The sequence below is a fragment of the Drosophila biarmipes genome, chromosome 3R (assembly GCF_025231255.1).
Source record: "Drosophila biarmipes strain raj3 chromosome 3R, RU_DBia_V1.1, whole genome shotgun sequence".
Classification (NCBI taxonomy): Eukaryota; Metazoa; Arthropoda; class Insecta; order Diptera; family Drosophilidae; genus Drosophila; species Drosophila biarmipes.
The window spans coordinates 27,678,732-27,694,042 of record NC_066616.1 but is presented as its reverse complement, the minus strand read 5'-3'; the positions used below and the strand labels follow the sequence as shown (position 1 = coordinate 27,694,042).

General features: G+C 42.5%; 1 protein-coding gene across 2 annotated transcripts in view; it reads left to right on the top strand.

The window, feature by feature from the left end:
• LOC108024817 (TPR-containing protein DDB_G0280363) overlaps positions 1 to 15,311 on the top strand; it is a 94,507-nt gene that overhangs the window by 51,228 nt on the left and 27,968 nt on the right. The window lies entirely within an intron of this gene.

Here is a 15,311-nt window from a genome sequence, read left to right as displayed (position 1 = left end):
AATATAAACGATTTAGTCCCCAAATGGCCATTCGAAAGCGCTTTCGATGGATGTATCTGGATTAGTGTCGCCTTAGCTAATGGCTTGTGGTTCACTTATGTCGGCCAGATGCTAGTGCTCATTGTAATTGTTAATTGCTTTCTTTAAGGCCAGTGTTTCGGGCTCAAGCACCGCCCACGCCCCCGCTAGAGATCTCTGCGGTGCTCCAATTTGATTTGGACTGTTTTGACAGTCTGCAGTTATTGTTTGATGCGCTGTCCAAGTGATGAGTTCATTAAGTGTGCCATAATTGAGCCTTTAATGCTCAGGCTGGTGGCCTCGTGAATGGGCGTGCGTTTTGACAGTCAGATTGACTGGCTGCCCGAGACCGAATGGTTTGCCCAGTCTTGCCGACTGACTGACAGCCTGACACTGATGGTCTGTGGCCGTGCTTTTGGCCCAGTGAAATTGATATAACGAAAGTAGGCAAGCGCTAACTAAGCCAACTGCTTTGATGGCCACCACTTCCTGCTTCGCACAGCTTCTTTTTCGATTTTTTTTCTTTAAGTCCCGCTTAAGTGTATTGGGTTTAATGTGCACCCATTTTAATTAAAACAAGGGCTTGGTTATCTGGTTACCCAGCTCGAAAACCGGCCAGACCTCTGGCCAGGGCGTTCCTTTCGCAGTGCAGCGGTGAAATTACCGATATTTGATGCCATTAGCGGAAATTTAGGCATCTGCAATTGCTAAGCCCACGGCTCAATCATATTGATTTCCCCGTCCGCGCGTGGCAAATCAAATCGAATCGTATGGCAGCCAGTCCCCGACCAGATGAAATAGATCCGCTTTAATATCGGTAATTAGGACCACACCTATGCCATATTCAAAGTGATTTTTATTACAATCGGCCAGCTCTGCAAACGTTGCTTAGATTCTGGCCGCAGTTTTATTTTATTTTTCATGTTTATGGCAGCTGCCTTTTGGCCGAAACTCGATTAGTTTCAATTTGCCGTTTGTGTGCGGTGCTTTTGCTTTATGGCCATTGTTGTTGGCCCGGTCGCTGTGTGTACGAGTATATATTTTATACATCTGCATGCTGTTTTTATGGAACCCCCATGCTTATAGAGACCGAGCAGTCGGCACTTGCATATCGCACACACTCGAGAAATAAGCTGACCTTAAACTTGCCGGGCCGCTTTTGTTGTGGAGAACTTAAATAAACCTTACAGCGGTCAACTTCTATGCGCAATTAGTTTTCCCGCGTATCTGTCTCTCTGCCTTTTGGCTTTCCTCAGTTCAGTCAGCTTGGTCTGCGTGGAAAGTCGGGGGCTTTTCTTATTTTCGGATTTCGTGGCGAGCTGGGCACCAGCAGGTGGTCCCCGCCGCTGCACCGCCGCCAAAAGCTAATTGTGTTTTTCTCACATTTGCAGTTAGGCACCGCCGTTGTGCTGCATCTGTGAGATACTCGTTCTCGTACTCATATGTGGAGCCCAAAACAAACACACAATAAATTGCCTGCGCACAGCGGGCGACCAGGCTTCGGTGGTTGTGTTTGATGGTGGTTCTCCTGGCGGTGGTGCGGCGGTGCCGCGGTTCGCGTTCTGTTTCCACTTCCATTTCATTTTGCATGCTGTAAATTAAGGCAGGCTGCCCGAATGCGATTCCCGGTAATGGAGGAAATCGTTAGGATTCAGCTATTAAGTACGTATAATTGGTTGTTAGCGATTGCGAATGAGAATTAGATGCTCAACGGCAAGTGCAGACGACTGGCGACTCGGGAGAGTGAGAAAACCCAAATTGAATCCACATTCGAGAACGGAGCATCTGTAATTTTCCAGTTTTTCTTACACAGAGAAAAATTAGAGCTCTATGGCACTAGGGAAAAACATCCTATCAAATTTCTATACATCATATCATATGATCGTACCATATTTCACATACCTTAATTTGTATAGGAAATTCAGTCTTTCAGTCATATGGATTTAATCAAAACTAAGTAGAATTTGTTTTCAGATCAAAATGAACACTTTTTTTGAAAAGTATTGGAAATACATCATATAATTCTGTCTCTTGATGGAGTTCGCCTCAGCTGAATATAAAATTACCTATTCTTTATCGAATTAACTACTCCTATCTTACAATTCTTATCCCAACTCATAGTTCCACCCTTCTTCGCTCAGTCTACGGAAAGAAATATTTTCTTTTCTTCTGATTCCAAATGGATCCCATGGATCTTCATGGCGATTCTCGGGCATTTGGCTGTCATCGGTGCCATTGCGTTCGCCTCCCAGTGGCTACCTGTGTTTTCTCTCGCTGTCATCGGATCTGCGGCCAGTTATCTCACATTTGTATCCGCTGGCCGGCTATCAAGGCTGCATCGCCTTATGACTACCAGATTTTCAAATCCCCCAACCGGTTGCCGACTCTCCGAGATCTCGGAGCCCCAAGTCGACGACAACTGGCTCAGAGCCTCATGCTTCATTAGACGTCACATTTGGCAAACTCCGCGGAGTGCGCAAAGCCTAAACCAAAAGCGAAAACGAAAACGAGTCGTCATCTGACAAGGAGATCATGTTGCGAGGATTGCAGATACGGCAGATTTTCCCAGCGATTTTCACCAGCGCGCCAACTAATGAAGGCAAAAGGCGCAGAAATTAATTTGCAAAACGAAAATATGGTCTAGGAAAACTCGCATAAATAAGCCAGTGTTTTTCGTTCGCGGACAGGTGCTGGCAAGCTCTTTCAATGGTAAGGGGAGTTGATTTTTATTTTAGCAAAATGGTAACGCGCTCATGCAGATAAACAGTTGGGAAAGCCAAAGCGTTTTTTTTGTGCCAAACTGGACCACATGTGGGCTGAGCGATGAGCTCGAGTGTCGTGTTGGCAATTGCATTTTGGGCGGAGGAGGAGCTGGAGTGCAGTCTGCATAAATAAATGCCTGCCAGTCGCCGTGGCAGCCCATTTGCTGTTTAGTTGCGCCCCTGACACATTCAAGAATGTTCCTCAAGTCGCTTCCGAGTCGCTCAGTCAGCGGATTGTTTGCCCAGCGCAAACAACTAACTTTGACTTTGAGCCTGGCTCCCGAGTCTGAGCCAAGTTGCTAGCTTGCTAAGAGCCAACAGCCAGCAGCGACTGCCGCCAAGCAGTCTGTTGACTGTTTTCAATACCAATTTGGTGGCAGCCAACACGGGCGCTGTTGTCTCGCTCGTATTAGTTTTAAATGCCACATTGGCATTGGGCAAACAGCATTGAGGCGGGTCAAGTCGAAGCTCAGATACCCTGTGAAAGCAAGTCACAAATTAGTGGTTGAAAAATAGCAGAGAAATAGTTATATATACATGTTTTCTGGAAATGTATAATTTTCGATACTAGTAAGTAAATAAATATTTATTAATACATTTATTGCCTTTGATTAATAAGGGTTTTGATTAAGAAGATCTGAAGCACCTTAAGTATTTTTAAAAATCTCAAGTTCGAATCAAATAAAAGTCAGTAAATTATAAGGCGGCCTTTAAGTGTAGCAAATATATAATGTGTGTTAAATAATATTAAAAAATAAACAATTTAATAAAAATCAATTTCACAAAATATCAAAAATGGTGAAATTTTTTTTAACCCATTTTAAAGTTAAATAAAAATGTATTAAGTTTTTGAAAAAATGTATTTTTAAAAACTATGTAAGTCTAATAAAAATAGCTTATGATACCCAGTCCCTCAATACAATGTAAGAACAGCACACATTTGACGACATTTTTTTGTGGCTTGTGTGTGCAGGCAATAGATCTTTGACCAGAGAGTCAACAAGAGGCGATCCGCGAGATAGCCCCTGGCTAATAGCTGGTCACCAGCTGTGGACAGCTGTCCCCCGGCCTCTTGGCCAGTTTGTCGCTTTGTTTGCCCGCTGCTTGTTTGCCGTTTGTCTTTTGGGCCTAAACGGCGTTAATGCGTACGGCAAACACTCGGGGGGACCACCGGCAGCTGCTCAGGAGCTGGCTTCGTATTCGGATTCGAATCCGAATCCGAAGCTGAAGTTGCAGCCAAAGTCGGGACTGAAGTTGGGGCCAAAGCCAGGGGCTACCGTTAGCCACCGGCCCGGGGGCCTCTGCTAATTGGCCAGAAAGCAGCAAATAAGCTGAAAAGAGAGTTAGTGGCTTGCCAGAAATTCTCAAGTAATTATGAAAGTTTCACTTTTTGCCAGAGGAGTTTTGTTTTTAGTTTTTGTCCATGGCATGCGCCATTCCAAACAAGAGAAGGAAATTATGCAAAAGATACACAAAAAAAAGCTAAATGCGAAATGCGAAATTTTTCAGCTGCTTGCCATTTTTGGCCATGGCAAATTGTTTGCCCAGTTGTTGTCCGCTACCGACTGCTAAGGCGATTGCTTCAAAAGTTGTAAATTAATAGGCGAAAATACGCGAAATCTCGAAAAACACACACGGAGCACTTTGGCAATGGGTGAACGCCCATTGCGGGTCTTTCAATCAAATGGCCGAAAATGGCTCCTATAAATTGCGGCCCATGCATTAAATGTGACTATTTTTTTTTTGGGCCTACCAGCGGGGCTGCGGCACTTACCGAACAATAAACATTCATTTTACTATGCAGCTGACAGAGATTTGTGGCAACAACAAACCGCTGTCAATTGCCAATTGAAATTTATGCAGCCAGCGCCGCTTCACTCCCCGTTTTGGCCAACATTCCCATCCATCTGAGCCAGAACATTTCCAACTGGGTGTGACGACAGCGGCGACACTTGAGTCAATTTTAATTATGTGGACTCGCAGGCCGGCAAATAATGACGTCGGGGGTTGCCCAAAAATGGCACAGACAACATGGCCCGGCTTTTTAGCTTTTTATTTATTTTTTGCCGTCGACCAGGACTGTCTATCGTTTGTCAAATCGCCTTAAGAGTCTGCAGCTGGAAAACCCAAAATGCCAGGTAAAACCCAGTACGATACGATTTGTCATGCTGCGGTGGTTTTACTACTGGGTGGAAATTGATGTCTCTAAAAAGTATTATAAGATATTTATGATTTATGCAAACCATTCTGCTTAATATTTTTAGAGGGTACAGAAATATCCCTTAAGATATAGGGGTATAATATTTTTTATTAATAATTAAAAAAAAAAAATCTGATGAACTGATTTTGGCTTTACTTTGATCATAGTGTACACTTTAACGATGCTAAAAATAATTTATTTCTTTATATATGTACGGCTTACAAATTTTATTAAAATAAAATCATAGTAATTTTGATTTGAAGAGCAAGTTTGAAATAAACAGTGTCATTATGTATAATAATATATCAATTTCAATAAAACCGAAAATAGTTTGAGCTCCTCGAAAGGCAAGTGTAGATGGAATATTTGCTTTTGGTCGCACTTGTTTTGCATAGAGGCCTCGCCCATTACCGGCAGAAACCACCAATAACCACCAAAAACCACCAGCACCACCGGCACCACCCGCCCACACGCCCACCAGGCGTTGAAATGGGCACGGCTGCCATTTTGGGTGGGTGTTGTGCTCTCAACACTTTCGCCAGCACCAAAGACCATGCTCCAAAGACCGAAAACCATACTCCATACGCCAGAGTCGGATCCCCGATGTCAATTGGCTCTTTGGCAGGCTGCACCGCAAATTGCATTGATTTGTGTGGGAATGCGGCGTTAATTTGATTTGATTAATCAAAGTGCATGCACAGATTTCACCCGCGAGATCGAGGTGCCCACAACAGAGATTCGACATGTGCCGCCGGGTCGTGGGTTCTTTTTTTTATTCATTTTATTTTGTTTTTGATTTTTTGTAAAGTTTATGTATATGGGCAATAATTCACTCGGGCGGCCTAACGGTTTATTAGCATAAATAAAAATAAAATTGATATGTTTGAACTATTTCCTGCAGCAATGCGCGCTACAATTTTCGTACATGACAACCAACAACCATCGGCCAACAGCCGACAACCAACAACCGACCGACAACGGGCAACAAGAACAACCTGCAACCTGCAGCACTAGCAGCTAGCAGCTAGCAACTAGCAGCCAGCAACTAGTAACTAGCAGCTAGTGGCTGCCACAAAATTGAGCCCGAGCCAAAGACGTGGCCCAAACGAGCTGCGACTAAGTGGACGGACGGCAGGCAGACTGCGGAATTGGTAGCCGCTGCAACAAAATGTTGCGATGTCAGTCGTCGACGAAGGCGGCGCATGCAAATGGGGTTAGGGTATACTCTAGAGGCTGAGCGGCTTAGCCACCGCCGTATCTAATGGTTATATAAATTTGGCACTTCATGTAGTCCACCGTCCAGCGTCCACGGGCTGTTTTAGCCATTGCCGTCGTTGTTTAAGCGCTTGTTTAGGCCACGAACATTGCCTTGACTCGAAACAATATCGAGCGGGGGGAGGATGACAAACGACAGGAAAAGGCTGGGTTCACTTGTAGATCGCTGCCTTCGATTGCCAGCCGGCGACTTGTACTAAGAATAATTGTATTATATAATAACCAGGCTACCAAGCTGATAAGGCTTGAGCTGGGATGGGTGGAAATTAATTCAATTATGTTTATTAAAAGCTAATGGGTTTAGCGGAGGATACAATTCTTTTAATTAGGATTAGTAATGTTTAAGTTTTTATGTAGTTTAATCAATCTGACCTTAAAGTACTGTAAATATTTTAAACATTTTTTATTTTAAATGCCACAAATAAGTCACCCAAATTTGACAATTTGATTGTTTTTTAAAAGGTTATGGTACCTATGGAAGTTATTAAGTAATTATTGTTTTAATAGTTTTTATTTATTTTTTATTGTTTTAAAGTTTTATTTTTTTTTGCAATTTAATCAAGATTAAATTAAGGGCCACAGCAATAAAAGGCGTATCAGTATTTTATTTTTATTTTCTAAGTTAAATATGGAATTGACTAGATAATAAAGTTAGGAGCTGCTTTAAAGTATTTTCATTATATCATTAAAGCCAACCAAAGTTTTATTAGACTGAAAAATGATCTATCGAAAAAAGACACCCATATTTCAATAGCCTGCCTTTAGAGTACCTCTCCATCTGCCGAATTGCATCACATCTGTGCCACGCCTCTGCCGGCTGGAAACCCACTTGGATGGCATGCCAATCGAGGCATTTTAGCCAGGCCAAGTCGAGTCTCCACCTGTGCGGAGCGGAGTGACATGTTAATTTCGCAGGCCCAGAGACAGAGCGGGACGGCGACAGACACGCAGGTGACACGCACGTAGGCCAGTCACTCAGCGGCTCACTGGCCACGCCCCCTGCGGTCCCAGACTATCCAACTCATTGGCCCGGCGCGATAAAGTTATCATTTATGCAAATTTCCCTGACAGCTTTGACAAAATCGAAGCGAGCGTTTCGAGGGGCGGGCCCCATAGTTTCGGGGATCGAAAATTTCCACACCATTTGCATAAAAAGGCAAAAGCGTTGGCATGATTTTTACTCTTGGCCAGGCCAGCAGTAAATTGCAGAATTTTCTTGGGCAGCCCAGATCGAGACTGCTAATGACTCACTACCAGGAGGGAGCACTGCCGGCTAATCACATGACTGTGTGTGGCCCGCCGAGCAGCGTCTAATATGCAGTTAACCCACAAAATGCCGAGCCAAGAGAAAAACGGCCAAGACAACACCAGCTATTATTGCCAAGGCAGAAAACAAAAGCAAAAAACAAGTGATTATAAAACCAACAACGGCCAAGAGCCGGCGGACAATGGGTATCGGCGCGGGCCAAAAGCTGGCCAAACTGTAATTGATGATGAAGAAAAGAGATCGATCATATTGTGCGAGCGCATATCAATCACGAGCCACGACAAAATGTAAGGCGAATCGAGCCGCGTCGGGCCTGCCCGGCGTATGCGTAACGTGTGGCATTTGCGGTGGCCACGGTGGCTTCTACCTGACCAAGTTTAACCCGGCTAACCGGGCGTATGAGTAATGTGCTCGAGTGCAAATACATTGAGCCGAGGAAGACAACAAATAAGTGTAATAATAATGAGACCCCGGCATTCCATCGAAACGAGTTTCGTATTAATTGGCCTTTTCATTGCTCTATGAATATTTCGGCTCGGTTTCTTTGGCTCTCGGGCCCTAAGCGGGTTCAATGGTTCGTTCTACTTTCTGGGCCACCCCAAGATTACATGGCGAAATGTGCTGCGGCTGCTGCTGCTCCTCTTTTGAATCATTCAAATCGGCGAAAATCGCCTGCGGCGCATAAATCTTGGACCCAATTTCTGGACCGGCACTTTTTATTTGCTTTTGACCATTTCTTCATTGTTTGTTTTGATTAATTTTTTTCGTATTTCTCCTTTTTTGCTGCGGCAAATGTTTAAGTGGAGCAGAAAAGATTTCGACGGCAAAGCCGATGCTTCCGTTGCTAAACGATTCGAATTAAGACTCTGTGGTACTTCTGTGAATGAAATCGAGAAATGGCCAGGGCAATGGAATGTGCTGTCCACCAAGGAAATGGTCTTCGGCCAGCTTTCTATTGGGTGTGTTTTTGCATTCCTACACTCTTGTAATGAGTGGCCATATTGGTTCACCCATTTCACCTTTGCCTTTGAAACTACTTAATTAAAAGAGAAACATTTTACACACACGTAATTAAGGCGACGAAATCGTTTTTGCCACGAACAGTCAAAAATACCAAATAAGTTGAACAAATGTCAGGCCAAAGCGGCAGCCATACAAAAGGGGTAAAAACACTTGAGAATCTTTATACAATAAATCTTTATTTTTACGGCCAGACATTGCAAGTGGGGCTCTGTGAAAAAAAAAGAATTAGGAAAAAACACTTGTTGCTGTTTTTGTGGCCGTCGACCGTCTTGTTGGCTCATTTGACCTTTATTTCATAGAAAAAAGCGTCGATGTCTGCATTTGCCGTCTGCAATTGCGGGAGAGAGCACAGAACCAGTTGGCCATTGATCATTCCCGCCCTCCGCCCCCTAAGTACCCCTTAAGCCATGTTGCCAAGAGCCCCAGACCATTGATACCAACACCGGCTCGGCGATCAGGCCATTGCCTGTCTTGCCGGCCTTGTTGTAGTTGCTGGTAAATATGGTGTTAGTATGGTATTAAAAAGAGTTCACAAGGGGGTACCCTGTAATCCTGGATAAGTATTAAAAAAGCTTATTTCTGAACTGGTATCCTAAGTTATAAAAGTAAATTTATCTTCAGATAAGTCTACGTAATTATTTTGACCTAAAAGTACTTTTTTATAATGGGCTTATATTATCTATTAAAGACAAAATATTTTTTGTAAACTTGATGAGTAGCTAAAACAAATCCTAACCAAGAAAATTCTTAGCTGTTCTCAATATCAAGATTTTATTAACAACGAAGAACTTTATCTAAAAAGTATTTATCTCAACTTTCCTTCCTTTTACACATACTCGTACATCTATTTCCGGTTAATTCATTTAATTGCATAGTAGTTTACAGGTTCACTTATTTAAAAATGTAGTATTCGAAAACAAAAAAAAAAAAAAACAATTAAAAAAACGATTTAAAAATATTATTAACTGGATTTTGTTTATTATTTTTAATTTAAACATAAACTTTAAGTTATTTTACATTACTCAAAATGTTGTATAAATTTGTACAAGCAATTCTTGTCAAATATTTTTTTTAAAGGAAAAGAATCAGAAACTTTAGATACATTTAAAAATGTTTAAGATTATTGTAAGTGGCTTAAGAATGTAAAATTTGTAGCCTCTACTTTCCTTCAACCACTCTTGATTACACCATAAGTTGCAGAACGATTTTTATTGAGTCTGAAATTCATTCCAACCTTTTTAGTAGCTACTTCCTCTTAAAGATCTTTTTATGCAGTTGCATATACCCACACCTGATCGCACCTGCAGAGGAAAGAGCCGTTAAAGTAATTTCGCATCATTAGTATGATGTGCGCGGCTGTATGGGTGTTGATTTCTGATTCGCCGGGCGGTGTGAGTGTGGCAGACTGTGAGAATCGCTAAATGCGCATGTAAATACAGGCGAGGGGAGTGCCGGTAGATCTCTATTTGCAAAGATGTTGCAAAGTGCACATGTGCTCGGATACTCCGCCGCATCTAATGCCCACCTTGACTTTGATAGGCCATGGGCTGCGGGTGTGTTTCTGCCGGCTAGAATGTCCATGTGCCCGTAAATTAGCCGCAGTTAGTGACCCGGCGTGGCTGCATTGGCATATTTCATGCGCTAAATGCATCATTAGGCGGCTTGATTTACGGCACACGTGTGTCAGGGGGCGCGGAAGTGGGCTGGAAAGCGGTCCATCGAGCGGGGGATTCGCACATATGCGATGCATACGTCAGCGATAACCAAATGCTGCGGGCAGCTCGCAGGCCATTTAATTAAAATTGAAAAGATTTTTTATGCGCCTTCGGCCGAATGGCCAAGTGCGGCAAACAATTTAATTAAAAATTTCGTTTGATTTTCCCCCAGCATGAAAATGGTCAGCCAATCTGCGGCAGTGGCAGTTGCTGCCAAGCGGCGGCCATTTGTGTTTCGATTTTGGCCACAAGCGCTCGGCGCTTTTTGCAGTCGGTTTTTGGTCAAAACGAGATCGCAGCAAGTGGCACGCAATGCAGTGGCTACTGCAGTAAATGTTGCTGCCGCTGCTGCTGCCAAGGAGCCAACTGATGCGTATCGGCGGCATTTTAAATGAAGCGATTAAAATCGAACGCCTGCACAGTTACACATTTGGCCCCGCGGCACCTGCCCCGCCAATCTGCACCACTCGGAGCCGCTCTAAACCACCGCATCCGTGCACCACTTCCCTCCGAAGCAGTGTATCTTTTAATTCAATCAATTTTTCTCACAGCTGCCCGTTGGCATGCGAGCATCGATCATGTAAATTGAAATTGAGTTACATGATCATCATGACATCACTCGGGAATCCGCAATTTTCCTCGCTAATGGAGCAGCTTCACAACTCTCACCGTCTCGTTATAATTTGCACAGCATAAATGGTATCAAAGACTTTATATAGATGTTCAAAAAATTTAAATATATCCATAACCACATATTACAAACCCTTTAACACCGTTTATTCACCACTTAATAAAGCCAGATATGGCGGAAAAATGCCTAAACAGATATTAATTTTAATGAAGGTATACGTTTTTTGAATAACTTTGCATTAGTAATTTATTAACTAAATTGATCAACATAGTTTAAACAAATGTGGGTTTCTAAAACACTTTGATTTAACCAGCAAACCGGTTGGGCGGCTCATTAATATTATAATAAATATTGATCTTGTTTTGACTTCTCCATAGGGTTTTCTTTAAAATTTTTGCAGATAAACCAGAAAAAAATTTCAGCAAAAATTTCAGCAGAAATTTTCTCTCTTATTAATTGACGCACAAGAATTTCTATATTTAACGAAAAAATCCCCGCTATGATTATATGATTTTACACAAAACTAAGGCGGCTGCAAATGCAAAACTGAAATGTATATTTTAGGTTGGTTTTTTTCCTCTGCACACTACTTCAGCGGTATCGTGTGGGTTCATTAGAATAAGCAAACATTGGCGGCCAGCGAGAAGTATCGTATAAATCGTATAGCGGTCAACGAGCGAGTGCGTGTGGAACACCCACAGTTGGGTAAACATTGACGCGGAGCAATTAGAGCCCCCGAGACGAGACAGGCTGGCAAGTGGAAGAGAGTCTTCTGGCCGGCGAGGAGCCGAGAGCTATCTAGCCAGCCAAGTTGTATTACCAATGTATCTGCTTTATTTATGCGCCTGTTTGCCTTCCCCGGCAGACAGACAAACATACACTCAACCCCTCGATGGAGGATTGTCACTGATTTATGCCACTAATTGTTATTCATCGCACCGTAGGTGGCCTCATCACCATCCAATATATAATGCCCTCTTGGTGGCTGTTCTATATCGCGTGCTAATGTCGCATAAATCTGGCATCAGTATCGGGCAAAGACGGGCAGCCAAAAAACTACATCACCTAATGATTTGTTTTGGACCCTGAAAAAATGGGCTACCAAAAACGGTTGGGTTACAGCATCAAAGACCCATTTCCCCCCGTACTCTGTAGTCCGTTTCGTTTTATGATCGCCTACGCAAAATCCGCTGCTGCCTTAGATTTGTCTCATGTCAGCATAAATTTGTCTTAATTGATTTTAAATTCGGGCATGCTCGTTGTTGTTTCTCAGATTTTATGGCCACTTGCAGGCCAAATTTGAATCTCATTCCTAGAGAAGCCTTAAAACTGAAACAAGAAATTATATTTTTCCGCTTTGGCCATACGGCATTGCTAATGGCGATCCAAAACTAGTTCGGTGTTGCTTTTGATTGAGAATGAATATGCATGCTCAGATAGCTAATTCAATTAACGAGCCCTAACGACTTTATCTGAGTTATTTGGGAAATCATTCCGAGGATGGGGGAAAAACTTAGCATACTGCCCATAAATGTCACATTGATTAATTCCTTTGCACTTGCCAGATTTACGTTGGTGTAACCTTTCGAAGGCCAGTCGATCTCTAAGCATTTCCAAAGAAATTTCTTTAAAATACCATCTCACATATATATACTCCAACTCGAACTCCAGATAACCATCGAAAATGTTGATTTGATAACAATGCAAAGACAAGCACCTGCTGTGCAGGGAAATTAGTTTGTTGGCTATCTTTATGGGCTGCCAATCAATATAAACATATGTAAATAACCTCTAGTTTATTACCACGCATAAATATGGTGATATATATAATTTACATTTGATTATTGCCATGACGTAGCCAGATCGAGTGTGGACACATTTAAGGCAGCAAATTATCAAAACGAAATTGCACCATAAATAAGCCAGTCGAAATGTAAAAATTATAACCGTCAATTCAGCCTCAGCCCAAGATGCAAACAAGATTCGGATACCGATTTGGGGTAATGGATCGCATCGAATCGTATGACATCGCCTGGTATCTTACAGATCGTCGCACGCTTAATGGCGTGAATTATTTACCGATTTTAATGCCAAGCCAATACCAATACCAGACACCTCCTAAGCCAAAAACCAATATCGATCAGGCACTGCTGCGCCTTTGTGATTATGGGCTGCATTGATTGTTGTTAATACTTTTGCGGCATGTCATTGCTTTTATTTAAAACAAATCGAAATTGTTTAAATGCCGCCTATAGCTGTTTGAAGTTGGTAAGCTGGATGTTGGAAGTTTGGTAAATCCATAGTTTCCCTCGGTAGTAGTGGAACGCGGGGCATTGCCCAATGACTTACAGTGGCTATCTATCGGTGGCATTCGGTGGCTCGTTTAAGGTGTGTCCCGGCCCGAGACCTTATAAAAATAAACAACAATGAACAGAGACTGAGACAGAGACATATACCTATGTATACCCCCGCTCTTGGGGCTATGCGTTAAATGCCGTGTATGTGGAGCAGTTTGATTTTGTGAAACGCCCCGCTTCGTAAAGACAACAATGAAACGGCCTAAAAAAGATCAACAATAATTTTTTCTACTGAGGTGGCTACTTAAATAAACAGAGATCTCTGGACTGAAGTGGTGCCAAGGGTTGGGGGGCGGTGTGGATAATGAAAAATAGCGGCATCAAGTCGAACAAAAATAAACCACTCTTTGGGATATTTTAATCATAACAATAGACAACAGCCACAAAAAGCTGACAAGAGCCTTTGTTCGAATGTCAGTCTTAATAAAGGCGCAAAACTTTATTTTAAACGTTTTTTAATGACGTCAATGAGTTTGCAATTGTTTCAGTGTGAGCTTGAGCCAGAATTGGGCAATTTGAATGGGCTTAGGGCACAACCACGCATTTTTTTCGGCTTCAGACTTTATCCTTGGGTTCTGGGCTCTCACTGGGTTTCTTTGCCAAATTGGAGTCTGCCGAACTGAAACCAAAACCCAGACGAAATCCTTATCCGACACCTACAACATGGCATCACGTACAAATATCTCCAGCACGATTTTGCACTATTTTCAAATGCAGCCAACACCTGCGCAAAAAAATAAACGGGAAATATCTCAGAGCTGGAAAATTGAAATGAAAATGGAGATGCGAAGAGATCAGCGCAGATCACGTTGAACATGAAAAGCATGAAAAGCGTTTCGTAGTTTTCAAATCCCATAAAAATAATGGAAAAAAAAAAAAATTCAAGGGTTCGGACGGAATATGGGTGAGGCTTCTTAGTTGGCCTGGAGACTTTGCCCCTCAGGGGATGCAAATTGTTTTGCACTTGAAAACGAACGAGTTAAAGGCGAGGCGTTGGAGATCATTAAGCTAAACGCACGACATTTCCGTTTTAATCAACCACCCGCTACCAGCGAAATTAACTCAATTCACAAAGTCAGTCAAAAAAAAAATATGCCAAAACAAGAAGAGAAATGAATTGACTTTGGAGTCGTGAGTAGCGAATATTTGGCGGTATAACCTAATTTTGAATACTCTTACGGGGGTCATAAACATGTAATTAAAAAATATGGGAGTTTTAAAAAATTGCCCTAACTCATTCAAGTATCTATGTATTAGGGGAAAATATCTCTTTTCCAATCCCCAAATAGATTTCCCCGAAGAACGCTTGATTCCTGGCAACTGCATTAAGATTACTTTACACATTTTCCCGTAAAATATTTTATAAAGGCAATCAAAGCAGATAAATGTGCCCACATAACTCTCGGCCATGCCATTATTCCAATCAACCGAACATCCAGCTGCATTCCTATCAATCTCCGCGGCACTTCTGCCACAGCTCCCCAAACCAAAACCAAAAGCAAACCGAACCGAAGCCAGCCAACACGATCTGCAGAAATGTCTTGCGGAAAAAAGAGTAAACATAAAAATTAAGTTGGAAAAATAGAGACGAGGTGCCTGGGAGGAGGGCGAGAAAACGGAATTTCATGGCTCAATGAAAAGGCCAGCTGAAGAACTAATAAACAACAACCACAAGAGCCCAACATGCCATGGCTTGGAAATATAGTTCATAGGCATTGTGATTGCCTTCAATAAATTGCAAATAATTTCGACCTCATTTCGCTGGGCTAGCCACACGGTCACGGACAACGCCTCACCTCAGATACGTTTTTTTTTCCCCGAGTATATAGATACGGCTAGCCACCTCCACAGATCCGAAACGCTGCGTGATATAATTTCTAAGATCTATAGACAGATCTGGCGCTAGAGTGGACCAAAAAAGAGGAAAAAAGTAAGGCATTTCCAGAGACCACGCACATGCGCTGGGATTTAGTGCGCCGTCATAAATTTTCCTGCAACTCCGACATCGACTTCTTTTTAATTAAAATGCTATCAAATGTCAAGTTTACATGGCCGGAGCGCCA